Below are 15,455 nucleotides of genomic sequence, written 5' to 3' on the forward strand. Positions count from 1 at the left end.
AGAGCTTCCCGCTGTCACAATCACGCCCGTGACGAGACCGCAGACCGCGAGACGCACCCTCCGGGCGAGTTTTCAAGCCCACGATCCCTTCCTGCTAAGGCAGGTGCGCACAGAGCCCGTGGTTCCTAGTCCTTGTGTCAGGGAAACTTCGGGTCTCACAGATGTCGTGGACGGCGTGGCACACACGTGGGGACACAGACGCCCTCTCGCCTCGCTGATTTTGGATCTGCCCCCACAAGGAGGACGGCTGAACCTCAGGGTAGTGCTGGCTTCAAGTTTCTGAGGAACGTCCCGGCGTTTTCCCACATCAGGGACCTAATTTACGCTCCCACCAGCACCGTATGAGGATTCTCCTCTCCACCCTTGGCCACGCTTGTTTTCCTGTGTTCTTGGTGACAGTCGTTCCAGTAGGTGTGAAGTGACATCACATTCATTTTATTTATTTTTAAAAAATTTATTTGAATGGCAGCTACAGAGAGAAGGGGAGTGAGAGAGAGGTCTTCCATCACGGGTTCACTCCACAGACGGCCACAGCAGCCAGGAGCTTCCTCTGGGTCTCCCACGTGGGTGCAGGAGCCCAAGCACTTGGGCCATCCTCCACTGCTTTCCCAGGCCATAGCAGAGAGCTGGATGGGAAGTGGAGCAGCTGGGATATGAACCAATGGTCCTATGGATGCTGGCGTCACAGGAGGCAGTTTTACCTCCTACTCCATGACACCAGGCAGCTCGCTGAATTTTAAAAACAGAGCAATTATTTATGTTTAGGAAGCAAACATTTTGTTTTATATGTACATTGGGACGTGACTAATGTACAAAACCCTTATTTGACAATTTTTATCTCACTGTTTCTGGTCCAATGTCTACTGTTTCCCTCCTTCTGCTGAATTTGGACTTGGTCTCCCCGACTCCCCAGGAGCAGTGTCAGGTCTTTACCTGGGAATCCTGCTGATGCGGACATCGATTGCTACGAACGTCCCTCCGAGTGCGGTTTTGGCTGCATCCCACATGACCTGTATGCTGACTGAGCTGTAGCTGGAAATGTTGAGATAATGGGGCTCCCACTGAGGGACGGCGGGCCCTGATGGACAGCTGCTGCCTGAGGGCACTGAGCGGGGAGAGGTGCGGGGGACAAACCCCCTGCCCACTCCCAAATTCTCTGACATGGGGCCACCTGCCCCTGCAGCTGTGACAGCGGCCCTGGCTGGGGTGAGACTCCCCCAGGCAGCTTCGCTAACACAGGGGCCTGGGCCCCTGGGCAGGGCAGGCCATGCAGCCAGCGTGCTGGGAAGGTGCCCTGGGACTCCACCTGATAATCCCGGCCCTGCATCCACACTAAACGCCAGCTCTGGAGTGCCCAGCCCATCCTCCAGCTCACCCCCAGAGCCTGGCTTCCATGTGGCTCCAGAGGCCAAAGCTTCCGCCCCAGTCCAGTGGTCCTCTGTCACCAAGACCAGACGCAGAGCAGGCCCCTGGGTCAGGGTGGGCGAAAGCAATGGCCAAGCAGCAGCTGTGCCTGCGACAGGCTGGAGCCGGCTTCACTCACTCCGTGGCCGGGGTCGTGCTGCACGGTGCCGGGGACCCCAGCACTGGCACGGGCGGAGGCCCCTCTGTTTCTCCATGAAGCCCCTCATTCCTGGGCAGGGCACTGTCTGCTCTCCCTGGGGTTTGAGCCCCTGCCCCCGAGGCTCACGTGGATGTCCTGCCCTCCAGGACTCAGCACAGGGTCCTCCCTGGACACCAGCATGACCAACACCCTTACCAGAGGAGCTCCAGACACAGACCCCACGCAGGCAGGGCAGCAGGAGAGAGGCCCGGGAGGACCTGCCCGCCCCACCTCCACGGCCGCCCCGGCACACTGGCTCGGGCTCTGCCTGGTCCTCTTTGGCCAAAACAACAGGGTGGGAGGACGTGGGTGGGCTCGGGTGCGTTGGGCGAAGGTAAATGGTCCAGGAAGACGCTTAGGGCATGAAGAGAGCCAGGTGGCAGGAGGCTTCCCAGGAGGCTGCTCTGAGCGGGCACAGCCGGGAGCAAGACGGACGGGGAGGCAGGCGCTGGGGCGCACAGCCGCAGCGGACTGTGCGTGTGCGCACACGTATGTGTGTCCACATGCACGTGCAGGTGTGCCCACCCACGCGCTTACTCACACGCCCGGAAGGCGCGTGCACTGATGACACCTGTGGGATGCCACTCGGAGGTTACTCCACCCCAAGGTGCCCGCAGCGAAGCTGCTCCCACCAGCGATGACAACTCAGGGAAGCCAGCACTGCGGCGTGGAAGATGACGTCCCTGAGACTTGATCGCTCCTGCTCTGTCGCGAGCTGGGTGAGGCCAGGGGTCCCTCACACCGGCGCAGGAAGGGCGAGGGGCTCACTGGCCCTGCCCATCTGGTCAGGGGCAGAGCTCGGAACACCACCCAGCAGCCCCCCCCTCCCCGAGCTACCGACACCCCATGCGCCCAGGGACGCCCTTGTTGCACTGGACGGGAGCAGAGCGAGAGTAGCACCGACCCACCTGCTGGCTAAGGGTGGTCAGCAGCGTGGCAGCCGGGCAGTGGAACAGCAGGGCAGTGGGACAGTGGGGCAGCCAGGCAGTGGGACAGTGGGACGGCAGGGCAGCGGGACAGTGGGGCAGCAGGGCAATGGGACGGCAGGGCAGCCAGGCAGCGGGACAGTGGGACAGTGGGATAGCCGGGCAGTGGGGCAGCTGGGCAGTAGGACAGCGAGGCAGCAGGACAGCCGGGCAGTGGGGCAGCCAGGCAGCGGGGCAATGGGACAGCAGGGCAGCGGGGCAATGGGACAGCAGGGCAGCGGGGCAGTGGGACAGTGGGACAACAGGGCAGCAGGGCAGTGGGGCAGCGGGACAGTGGGGCAGCCAGGCAGAGGGACAGTGGGACAGCGGGGCAGCCGGGCCTTCCTCAGGACACAAGCTCCCTTCGGCTGCTGCTTCTCTCCCCAGGCGCCCATCCATCCCTTGCTCTCAGCATCTCAGCCCCGGGCCCTGCCCGTCCACCTGCACTGCTGTGGGTTCTTCACCTGCCCCCTCCTCCACGTCGCAGCAGCCCCCACCCCACAGCCGGCACTGCAGGTCGGGAGGTGCAGAAGAGCCTGCAGCCCCACAGGTGACACGGGGACAAGTCAGCCATCAGCGACTGTGGTCGGAGCTGGGAATCAACGAGGGCGCACGCGTCCGGCCTCCACACCCGCGGGTTCCTGCAGCCATGGGTCCGACGTGTCTGGGAAAATCGTGTCCGCAGGGAACTCTGCAGCCGACCTCTTCGTCCTCACCCCTGCTCTGCAAGCTCACAGCCAGCTATGCACATAGCGCTTACACGTGACCGAGCGACGCCGTGGGGGTCACGGGCCGGCCGTGCGGCTCCTGCTGACTCCATACCACCCTATGCGAGGGCCTCGCTGGTGCACCCCGAGTTGGGGGGAGGGTGGCGCTGGAACCACGCCCCTGTGTGCTCAGGGACAGCTGTGGGGACTCCGGTGCCGGGCCCGTCTCGTCTCGGAACACAGGGCTGCCTGGGCCACAGCCACGTTTATTCAGGAAGCACCTCTAGGCCTGCTCAAAGCGAAGCTGTCAGTGCCACCCGCAGCAACCTGGACGCAGAGAGCCGAGATGCAGCGCTCGCCCGGGGTGCACTGCCCTCACGCACAGGTGATGCTGCATTTCTGAAAGCAACTGGCTTCTATCCAGTCCTTCCATCATACTCAACTCAATTTTCATAGGAAAAAATCCAATTCTTTGATTTCTTTTCTTTTTTTTTTTTTTTTTTTTGCACTCCTATTCCAGCAGCTCACGTAACATTTGGTTGAATTTGCAAGACTGCAACAGAAATTGCAAGGGCAGCTGCAGGTGGCATCAGAAAGGCGCTGGGCACACCCCGGCGCCCCGTGCCCGAGCAGGAGCCTGGGGGTGCGGGCGGGAGGCTGGGCTCTGGGCGGAGGCTCGGGCTGGCTGCTGCGGCCCAGGCCGGCCTCTCGGCCCCTTTCCCGCCGCGCCTCCACCAGGCCCGTCTACACTGGGCTCTAGCCCCTTCCTTCCCTTCTCTCCTCCCCCCTCGGCAGACAGCAGGGCAGTGCTGCCGTCCCCTCGCTGCCACCGGGGATGTTTGGGGCATTTCTGGGTTCTGTTCCTCACACATCGATGTTGGCAAGAGTCGGCCAACGCGGATCCCAGCGCCCGGGATCCCTGCCCAGGCCAGGTGAGCTCTCGCTCATGGACAAACGCCTTCACGGAGGCCCTGGGCTGGACTGGCAGGCAGTTAGGGGGTGGGACTGGCAAGGTAGAGCCACCAGCCCACCCAGTCACACGCAGGGCCAGGCGCGAGGAAGAGCCACGGTGCTCACGCAGCCCGGCATGCAGCCCGGCCTCCCGCTTCTCTCCTTTTTGTTATTTTATTGTAGTAGAATTAAAAATCACTGAGTTTGTCACTTTAACATTTTAAAAGCATTTCATGCAATTTATTTATTTACTTTTCCTTGAAAGGCAGACAGACAGATCTATATTGATTCACTCTCCAAATGCCTACAACAGCCCCGGCTGGGCCAGGGCGAAGCCAGGAGCCAGGAGCTCCGTCCAGGCCTCCCGCGGGGGTGCAGGGGCCCGAGCACTTGAGCCCTCGCGGCTGCTGCCCAGGGTGTGCATGAGCTACCCGCCAAGGCTCCAGCCAATTCAGAGCTGGAATCTACGGTGGAGCCGAGATTCAAACCCAGGCCCTCTGGTGGGGCCGTGGCGGTGCCAAGTGGCGTCTTCACTGTTATGGCAAACATGTGGCCTGTATTTTAACATTTTTCGGGGAGGCAACCCAGAGGCACTCAGCGTAGTCCCAGTACTGTGCAAACATCACCAGGATCTGTTTCCAAAACGGTTCCATCACCCCCGAAGGAAATGCTGTCCCCAGTCAGCCCCGCCTCCCTCCCAGTTCTGGGTTCTGAGCCAGCACACCTGGTCAGGGCGCGCCTTGAACTAGGAAATCAGCGCCGAAGCCCACTTTTCACATGGGACTTGCATTTTGCAGGCAGGGAACTCATAGCAATCATCGACTCAGATTCAGAGAAATCCAATCAGGGTGCGGCTGATCTGGCCAAAGACGGAGCGCGAGGGGAGTGGGCCTGATCCCGCAGCGACGGCGCGTGCTTTGCAAACACAGGCTCCGCGTCTCAGGTCTGTCTCACGGTGAGATTCTCGCACCAGCCCCAAATTTTACATCCGGGACAAACCTCTGTCATTTTCCTCGCGTGCAAACGTACTCTATGTAGTCGCCAATAAGTGAGCGTGACCAGCTGCAGCTGGGTTGGAGACGTCGCCATCCTGAATTCTGCTCCGAGTGCTGTCCTCAGACCATGCCAGTCCCTTCCCGACGGGGCCACGCTCCGCGGCGCGGCTGTATCCTGGGCAGGAGAAATCCCCTCCGCGAGGATGGGAGACGCGGGAGCAGCCCAGCGGCGCCAAAGACAGCAATGCTGGGGTCTGCACGCACGGCTGCCCAGACAATAACAGCTGCGGGGAGCCCACGCGCCCGGAAACGCAAGCATCTTTGCAAGCAAACAGATACATTTAAAGGAACCATTTCTCTCAGCCTGCACGCTCCTTTAAAAAAAATACTTCTCACGGAACCCCACTGCAAGACGTACGTAGTCCGTGTCCCGTCGGCGAGGGAGCCGCGCCCGGATGCAGGGCGACAACGGTTAAGCCGGGAGGCACCCAGGCAGCTCGGAGGCTGCTCGCCGAGAGTGTGGCTGCAGAGTCTAATCCGACCGATACACTGTGTTCTTTGCAAAAGGTTGTGAGGCCTTGGCCTAATAAGCATAATCTCATTACACTGCAAATAAAAGTTTCCTATTTATCTCCAGATTTCAAATGAATCTAATAAGGCTTATGATACAGTCACCCAATACCCTAATCATATTTCTGCCTATCTAAAAGCAATCAGTAATTGTGTTATAGCAGAACGTGCTGACAATACCTCTGACACAGAAAGGAGAATGAGAGCCCAGCTGTACTAATTAAATTAAATGCTAGGCTGATGGAATACATTTGCTGAAGCCGGGCGAGTATGGGTGCAGAATTAATAAGCATTACAGCCAGAGCGGGAGATGATATCATAATGGATGCAAGGTTTTGATGTTGAGAGCCTCATTCAGATTCAATGCACCATAATGCACGGATGTGACAGCTGCTTAGAGAGGTGCAGAACCGCGAGCAAGCTGCACAGGAACTTCCTGGTCTCATGGCCCTCGCGAGGAGCACCAGGCTGTGCGTCCCCCGCAGCTAGACCCACCCAGGCTGTGCGTCCCCCGCAGCTAGACCCACCCAGGCTGTGCGTCCCCCGCAGCTAGACCCACCCAGGCTGTGCGTCCCCCGCAGCTAGACCCACCCAGGCTGTGCGTCCCCCTGCAGCTAGACCCACCCAGGCTGTGCATCCCCCTGCAACTAGACCCACCCAGGCCAGGCAGCCGGGCGGCCGCGCAGCCCACACCACAGCTGGCATCCCCCTTCCTGCCCTCTTTTTTTTTTTTTTGATGATCATGTAGATCCTGAGGCATCCCCATAGCTGGGAAAAGAGCATTTTAGGACTGGATTTTCCCCAATTCTTCCAGCCGCAAGGATCACCTGTGTTGTGGCTCCACCACTTGGAGATGGCGGGCCGGGGGCCAGAGAGCAGCGGAGACCCTCCGGGGCCACCTCCGTGTGGGTGGGGACCGCCCTCCGCCGGCTCCGGCCCAGCCTGCCGGTGCCAGCACAGCACAATTCCTTGCTGATAAATTAGCTGCGCTATCTCGCCGGCTGCGGGGCCAGCCAGGACTCATTAGTGGGGGAATTTTGACAGGATATTAAATGTACTAATCCTGAACTTGCTGGACTGACCCTCACTGGGAACAGACAATGCGGGGTCTGTGTTCTTCCTCCTTCCTTCTGCAAGGACCCCACACCGTCACCCATGCCTACCCTGGCGTGGACACAGCCCCACCGGCCGCCGCCGGCATCCAGAGCCGTTTGTCCCCACAGGTAAGCGTAGAGGGCCTCCCCACGCACCGCCCTCGCCCTCAGAGCCTCGGTCCTGGACGCCCTGCACGGAATCGCCGGGAACTGAGGGCCCGATGGGTGACTTGATGGCATGGGGTCAGCATCCCCCCGTCCAGCCTTAACTCGGCTCCGACTCAGGCACCAGGCGCTCCCTGCCCCTCGCCACGCCCCCCTGCACGGGCACCCCCACCCATGCATGCGCCCCGCCACAGGTGTCACACCAGTGCTGCCATGCCCGCGCCGGCTCCATCTGTGCGCGGTGCCTGTCCCGCCGAGCCTCCTCATGGCTCCGCCTTTCGGATCAGACACCGCACATATGTTGTGATAGCAACTGCTCCTCTTTGTTTATCCCGTCTATAAATACTCTTGGTGCTACATCAGACCCTGTGAATAGTTCTAGAAGGTTTCGGGTTTCGCAGCAGAATTCAGCATCTCGCCCATTCATGAGCTTCCCAGGCTCCGGAAAGACAAAACACGCCGCCGAGCCCCACTGGCACGCCGCCAGCCCCGTCTCCGAATAACCCAGAGCTAGAATCTGGCCAGCTCTCCTACCTCCCGAAAAACTCCTGCAAACACAGTGCCAATTAAGTTGCTGAAAACGGCAGATTTCCACTGATACTGCACAGATAAAGCTGACCATTAAATCGCAATTTAACATCGGCAGGCAGCCGTAGCCGCTGACAGCCTGCAAAGCTTGTAATCCCATTTAACCCCCTCCTGTCGGGAGCAGGCCCACCCCTTAGCATAATGCCGCCAAATTAGACCTGACATGGCAACAAGAGAAAGAAAAACCTCTTTAGCTTAAAAGTCAGGCCACAGTGGGCAACCCTGACCTTCTCCGTCCCCTCTCGCCCACTCGGCTCTCCAGGGACCCTGGAGACATTTGCGTCGAGAGAGCAGGAGAGAGATGGACAGAGGGGAGGCGGGGGTGGGGGCCCTGGCCGCGAGGCGCTCGGATTTCCCTGGGGGCAAATTACAGAGAATTTTCCCGGACAATGGAGGGAAATTTCACCTGGGCTTTTTCAAGTCTTTCTTTGGTAATAAAAGATGAACCCTGATGGTTCTGTTCAAGCCCCTGCAACTCAATATTTCCCTTTGCCCGGGCTGCCCTGTGACTCCAGCGCCCGGGGACGCCTCTGTTGGAACACAGAGCCCCTCCAGGCTGCATCTGAGATGCGGCCGCCCTGGCTGGGCCCGTGGTCTTCAAAGCCGTCCTGAACTGGCATTTACTGCTGCTGTTTTCATAAGGAAATCAGGCTGCTGCGAGCCCCTGCGAGCCCCTGCCTGCCCCTGCCTGCCCCTGCCTGCCCCCGCCCAGCCCCCACGCTGCTCTCTGCCCCCCCCCGCCCCGCTCCACCTGTTCTGCTGAGAGGGGACAGCAGCCTGTGCCAGGGCGCGTGGGATCCCCGCTCGGGCCTCGGTCGGTCATTTTTGCAACAGTCAAGGCAGGAGGAGCGACGCAGCCGTCTTACCTTAGCTTCAGCTGAGCCGGAGTCCAGGTGCACGGGCTTCCCAACAGATCTGCTCGTTTTGTTTTCAGATCAGTTCACTGAAGAGCCCATCCTTCCCAGACGAACTTGCTCTCCTCCCCGGTGCACGGCAATGCTTCACGGCCAGAAGTGAGGGGAGCCTCGTCCCGAGTTCCTGCTCCTGCCGTGAACCCCACAGGCGAAGCAGGCTGAGTGCCGCAAACCCAGACTCCCGAAGGTCAGGGCTGAAAAGCCACGCGGAGGCACAGGGGCACGCGGACGGAGCCCCGGCGCGGCGGTTAGCAGAGGCACGGACGGGAGCCTTCTAAGAGGGAGAGAGGGCTCGGGGTGCGGTGAGGGGGCCCCGGCCTGGCGCGGCCGGGCTCCCCTAACTCACCGCTGGCGTCCCCAGACCACGCGGCGCACGCTCTGAAGCCCCCCCACGTCTGGCCCTTCCCTGCTGACGGAAGTTGGCCGGAATCGCCAGCAGAGACCACCTCCACGTTGGTCCCGAGTTCCCGGGGCTGCGCTGGAGTGAGGTCCTGCCTGCCCGGGCTTTCTGCGGTGGAGTGGTTTATTTAATTTGTCAGTATAATGGGAGCAGCTGAATAGAGACAGAGAATGCAGTGTGGTATAAAGCAGACAAAGGGTAAAAGTACCACTATTTTGATTCCCTTTTTAAAATTACTTGCAAAGTGTGGTGTCTATTGTGAGGAATAGTGCTGAACAAAGCACAGTGTCTTGGCAGGATTCACAGGGCCCATTCACGGCGGCCAGCGCTGGCTGGATGTGCAGAGGTAGGACACACTTATAAATGATGCATTGCGCGGGCTGCCGGCAAACAAAGGCAGACAGGGGCTGAATGGCACGCGGGCAGCGGGGCCGGGCTGCAGCCGAGCGGCCCCGGGCCCTGCGGAGGGAAGCCCCGGCTGCCTGGGTTCCACGGGGCTCGGACGAGGCCCCCTCAGCCTCTCCCCGGCCAGCAACCCCGCTGTGGCCTGAGGCACTTCTAGAAGGTTCTCTCGGGAAACCCCGGCCAGGAACACACACTGCTGCCCAGGCTCCCAGGCAGAAGGCGAGCCTGCCTGACGCTTCCAACAATTTTCTAGACTCTTCCACTCGGAGGGCACCAGGCCCTCCACTGCCGAGTTTCTGGAAGGCTCAGAGACTGCCTTCCCGTGCCAGTGCAGGGGCCGCAGTGGGTGTCTGCAGCCCAGGGCCAGCCCCCAGGACAGGAGCTGGTTGTTCCGTGGCTACTGAGGCCACGGGGAGACTCCATCCCGTTCACGGCCCACCCACGGCGGGTCAGGCCTCTCAGCTGTGTCTTTCCCACTTAGCGGAGGCTCCTACTGAACAGGACTGGCCGCACGCCGAGAAAGGGCCTTGCTCCTTGTGAACTGTGGCCTCCCGCTCCGTGGCTGGCTTGTGGTGACGGCATTACGGAACCCAGCTCCCTTCTGGGTGCAGGCTGGACGCCCGTGGCACAGACACAGCGAAGCCCTGCAGCTGGGCCACTGGGCCTGTTTTAGAGTGTCCCTCACTGGGTATGTGGGAGACCTCAGAGTTCCCACGGCCCTGGACAGCGCCCATGTGCCTGCCCACTGCACATGGAGCCTGGAGGAAGAGTGTGCCTCCGTGTGCAGAGAACACAGAGGGAGAAAACCCAGGCAGGACGTCCTCGTCATGTCTGTGCTGGGGCGCCCAGGGGCAGGCTCTGGGGTGTCGGGCCTGTGTCCTCACCAAGGCTCGCTCAGCCCCCTGGGGTGGCAGGTGGCTGGCAGAGGTTGGGGGCCTCCCAAGGCCATGTGCAGGGCTGAGTGGGACAAGGGAGGCCAGCCCATGCTTAGTCTATCTAGGTATCTGGTGCCAAACATTCATTTTCCTCTCCGATTTATCAAATGAGGATGAAAAAAGCCAGGGCTGGCACCGTGGTGGGCAGAGCAGGTAAAGCCGCCGCCTGCAGTGCCAGCATCCCATATGGAGGCTGGTTCGAGTCCCAGCTTCTCCACTTCTAACCTAGCTCCCTGCTAATGGACTGGAAAACCAGTGGAAGATGGCCCAAATGCTTGGGCCCCTGCACCAACCTGGGAGACTCAGAAGAAGCTCCTGGCTCCTGGCTCGGCCTGACCCAGCCCTGGCCATTGTGGCCATCTGGGGAGTGAGCCAGAGGATAGAAGATCTCTATCTGTACCCCTCTCTCTGCAACTCTGCCTTTTGAACAAATAAATCTTAAAAGAAAGAAAGAGAGAAAGCAAGCCAATAGCTGACGGCTCCAGCTACCGGAGGGGCCCGAGCGCCCGGCCTGGCCAGGGGGGTTGTTCTGCGTCCCAGGCGGGCGCCAGGGGCCCAGCCACGCCCTCGGCCACACCTGTGCTCGAGACCCCCGAGCCCCAGAAAAGCCCACCCAGTCGCCAGCCGCTGGTCTGTGAGATGTGGATTTCGTCACGAGACACTTGTAAAGCTCTGACAGTGACCTCTGTCCTGCGATGGACGCAGACAGCACCAGCGAGCAGGGTCCACAGTGGGGCTCTCCGGGTGGCTTCAGAGCCGACGCCGTGACAAACGCTGGAGTTGACAGGCGTGGCGATGCGACACTAATGCTGCAGCAGAGTCGTCTACAAAGGACTCGGGAAGAGACAGGTCAGCCCGCGGACGCAGGGAAAGCAGGCGGGGAAACACGAGGGACTCCACGCGGCTTGTAGAAAACGCACATTATTTAAAAAGCTGTCGTAGATGTCAAATAAACTCATCGTTTCACTCCAGTCTTCATGAGCTGCCTCGGACAATGAAGTCGCAGACAGGTGTGGCCCTCGACACCTGTCCTGGCTCTGATGGGGCTGGCTGAGCCCCCTCCTCCGGGAGGAGCGGGGCAGGCGTTTGGCCTTGTGGCCAGGGTGCCCACGTCCACAGGGGAGTCCCCGGCTTCCAGTCCCAGCTCTGGCTCCTGACGCCTTAACGCACCCCCGGCAGGCAGCAGCGGGGGCTCAAGGAGCTGAGTGGGAGACCCGGCGTGAGCGCCTGGTTCCTGGCTCAGCCCCAGCTCAGTCCTGGCCATCGCAGGCTTGTGGGAGTGAGCCAGCTGACGGCACAGCTGTCTGCCTACCTCCCTGCGTCTCAGGAGAGAGAGAGAGAGAGAGAGAGAGAGAGAGAGAGAGAGAGAGAGAGAGAGAGAGAGACAGCGAGGAGAGTCGCCCTGCGGCGGCATGGGAAGGTGTTGCTGAGCCGGTGCCGAGGACGCGGCTGCCGTCACCTCCCATGGGCAGCTCCAGGCCTCCGTGGCTGTGAAGGAGGAAACTGAACCCCGTCTGGGGGTCTTGTGAAGCCTCCGGGGTTCTTGCTCAGCCCTGTGTGTGTCCTGCCTCTGAGCCCGCCTCCTCCTGGGCTCCGGGACACAGACGGAACAAGACCCGGGCTACACCCCAAGGTGCGTGTGTCCCCGGCACATGGCTGAGGCTGGGTGCCTGTGCAGCTACGACGCGTCGTCTCGTGTGGGACCCAAGCCCCAGTAGCTGTCGAGTTCACAGCAGCTCTGGTGTGTGTGTGGGGGGGGCCTGATGTGTGTGCACCCTGGTGTGTGTGGGGGGGCCTGGTGTATGTGTGTGTGCACCCTGGTGTGTGTGTGTGGGCCCTGGTGTATGTGTGGGGGGGCTGGTGTGTGTGGGGGGCCTGGTGTGTGTGTGTGAACACCCTGGTGTGTGCATGTGTGTGCGCACCCTGGTGTGTGTGTGGGCCTGGATCCTGGCAGCAGAAGAGCCCGGAGAAGCCCCAGGCCGGTGGCCCAGGTGTTCTGATTCTCGGAAGTGTGAGACACAGAGAAGTCTCACATGCTCGCCGCCAGTGTAGACAAACGGGCGATGTCCGCGCTCTGGGGCCAGCGCAGTGGACCGAGTGCACACTTCCCTGTAAGCACACACACCTGCTTCTTGTTTACCTATCCATTTATGTATTTGAAAGGCCCAGTAACAGGGAGAGGGAGAGGGAGGGGGAGGGGGAGGGGGAGGGAGAGAGCGAGAGAGGGGGAGGGAGATCTTCCATTTCTGGTTCACTCCCCAGATGGCTGCAACGGCCAGCGCTGGGCCAAGACTCCATTGCGGTCGCCCATGCAGGGTCAGAGGCTGGGCACTCAGGCCATCTTGCTCTGCCTCCCAGGTTGTCAGCGCAGGGAAGAGAGCAGCCAGGGCTCCACTCCGGGATGGGATGCCCGTGCTGGCCGACCGCCTCCCTCCAGACCCCTCCCGCCGCTGACTGGCAGGTGAGGAACCACGAGTTCGGCTCTCCAATTCCTTCTCCGCCTCCCCAGGAGGTTTCCCGCCGAAGCCACTGGAGATACCACAGAGGCTGCGGGCCCAGGACGCACGGTGACAATGTACCATGCTGTGGCCATGCTGTGCTGCCTTGGCAGGTGGCAGGGGAGGGGCGGGCACGCGCCAGCTCTCTGCTGAGGTTTGAGGGCCTGGCGGGGGAGGGGGGGTTGGAAGTTATCTTGCTTCCTGGTCTCCAGTTCTCCAACTTCAGAACGCCCATGGTAACTTACGCCCGTCGGCAAGAGAAAATGTCCCCAGCGTTCAGGCGGTCAGCCGAGCCCCCATGACGGTGATCAGCAGACCGGCTGTGGGCGCTGGGGATGGAGGGTGTCGCCCGCGCTCCGGGGTTCTCGGCGGGAGTGCGACCCCGCCCCCTTAGCCGGTTGGGCGTCTCCTCCCACTGGATGGAAGCCCGCAGGCGTCCCCGCAGTTTGCACGCTGTGCCACGGGACCGGGTTCTTCTCCGTGAATGCCGGGGAAGGGAACTTGGCCATCCTCACTCCAATTCCCATCGTCTCTCAAGAGCCCAGCCGGGCCAGCGCCGCACGCTGCAGCTCCCAGGTCTCACTCCACGGGACCGGCTCACGGCAGGCTAGCTGGTCCAGCAGGGATTCATGTCTCCGGGGAGAAGGAAACACCCACAGTCCTCACTGGGGACTGCGTGCTCATGGGACTGGAGAGCAGACCCGTCAGAACCACGGGCTCTCCTCTCCCACTCCCTCCAGTGCGCTGTGACGCTCCTCGCAGCCGACGTCCTGGCGCACAACGCCAGACGCTCTCGTTCCAAGGCTCTCGGCTGCCTCCATCAATCACCTTGTTATCGGGGAGCTCGGCGCAGCCCTCGCCAGGCTGGCTCTGGCTGCCGGCCCTCCGGCCTCCTCCGTGGCTTTCTGCACTTTTTTTGGTTCTCCATTTCATTTTTGTTGTTGTCTCCACTTGCTAAACACCAGCTCCTTCTTTCAGTTAATCAGTGGCTCCACCGCTCGGTGCTACTGTGGCGGGAGGGAGTGGCAGAGGTGGCACTGGGCGTGTGCCGTGTCCGAGCCCCACCCCACCCAGCTTCCTGCACAAGCCGGCCGCCCCCCGGCTGAGCGTCCCTCATGCAAAAGTTCGTTGACCCAAACACGCCAGAATCCAGGGCGTTCTGAGCACCAACCAGACGCCAAAGGTGCAAAACCCCAGACTGAAACTTTGTGTCATGCACAAATTATTACAAATATTACACAGGCTGCCGAGAAACTAAGTGAAAGATGTGTTTAGAGCTGGTCCCACCCCCAGGAGGTCCTGTTACGTGTATATAAATACTCCAAAACCTGGGACACCGAACCCTAGCACTTCAGGGTTAAACCGCCCTACCCCTCCGTGGCAAAGCAGTGGTTGGTGTGGCTAAGAAGTGGTTGGCTGGGATCAGGACCCTCGCGGTGTCACTCTGAGACCCCAGCAACCTCACACACGGACACGTGTCCTCCACTGTAACCCCACACTGACACGTGTCCTCCACTGTGACCCCACACACTGATACGTGTCCTCCACTGTGACCACACACACTGACACGTGTGCACCACTGTGACCACACACTGACACGTGTGCACCACTGTGACCACACACACTGACACGTGTGCACCACTGTGACCCCCCACTGACACATGTGCACCACTGTGACCACACACACTGACACGTGTGCACCACTGTGACCCCCCCACTGACACATGTGCATCACTGTGACCACACACTGACATGTGTCCTCCACTGTGAGCCCCCACTGACACGTGTCCTCCACTGTGACCCCACACACTGACACGTGTCCTCCACTGTGACCCCACACTGACACGTGTCCCCCACTGTGACCACACACACTGACACGTGTGCACTCTGACTCCACACAAAATGGTTTCTCTGTCCACAGATTCCCTGTGCTGCTCCTACTTGTCCCCTCCGTGCAACCCGAGAGGGCTGACGTCTGGCTGGCCTTGTGTCCTGCAGCTTCTCCTGAGTCACCGCACTCTGTGTGGCACAGCTGATTCATCCATTCCCCACTGAACATGCAGGTGGCTCCCAAGGTCTCCATTTGTAAGAGAGACAGATCTGCTACTTATCTAGTTGAGGCAGAGAGAGGGAGGGAGGGAGGGAGGGAGACAGAGACAGAGAGACAGGGAGAGAGAGGGAATCTTCCATCATCTGGTTCACTCCCCAAATGGTCACAACTGCCGGGTCTGGGCCAGGCCAAAGTCCAGGACCAGGAGCTGCATCTGGGCCTCCCACGTGGGCAGCAGGGCCCCAGGCACTCAAGTCACCATCCCTGCCTTCCCAGGGGCTCGGCGGGGAGCTGGGTCGGAGTGGAGCAGTGCTCGGGTACGGGATGCCAGCCTTGCAGGCAGTGCTGAACCTGCCGCGCCACGGGTGGGTGCTGCTCTGAGTGACGTCAAATATGAACAAAGCTGCCGGAAACCCATGAGCAGGTCTTTGTGCGGGTTTTCACCTCGCTCAGGGAGAGGGCGCCGGGTGTGTCCTGCACCACAGGACTGTGGGGAAGCACGGTGCTGAGATCACCTCCACCGTTCCTCCTCCTCCAAGCTGTGGCTCCCACAGCACCAAAGCTCCCGCGTGGGGCTTGTTTTGTTTCCAGCTGACAGTGCTGCCCTGCGACCGC

At 60.8% G+C, this 15,455-nt stretch overlaps 1 long non-coding RNA gene across 1 annotated transcript; it reads right to left on the reverse strand.

Annotated features, from left to right (window-relative positions):
* Positions 1-461: 461 nt before the first annotated feature.
* Positions 462-9,493, reverse strand: LOC149124490 (uncharacterized). The gene is made up of 3 exons (XR_016212665.1): positions 8,505-9,493; positions 934-1,032; positions 462-729 (listed from the first exon to the last, which is right to left on the reverse strand). It is a non-coding gene; the product is annotated as an uncharacterized LOC149124490 (long non-coding RNA).
* Between the last annotated feature and the right edge of the window lie 5,962 nt (positions 9,494-15,455).

This window comes from Oryctolagus cuniculus, chromosome 9 (assembly GCF_051225735.1).
Source record: "Oryctolagus cuniculus isolate XC-2025 breed Fujian yellow rabbit chromosome 9, ASM5122573v1, whole genome shotgun sequence".
Taxonomy (NCBI): domain Eukaryota; kingdom Metazoa; phylum Chordata; class Mammalia; order Lagomorpha; family Leporidae; genus Oryctolagus; species Oryctolagus cuniculus.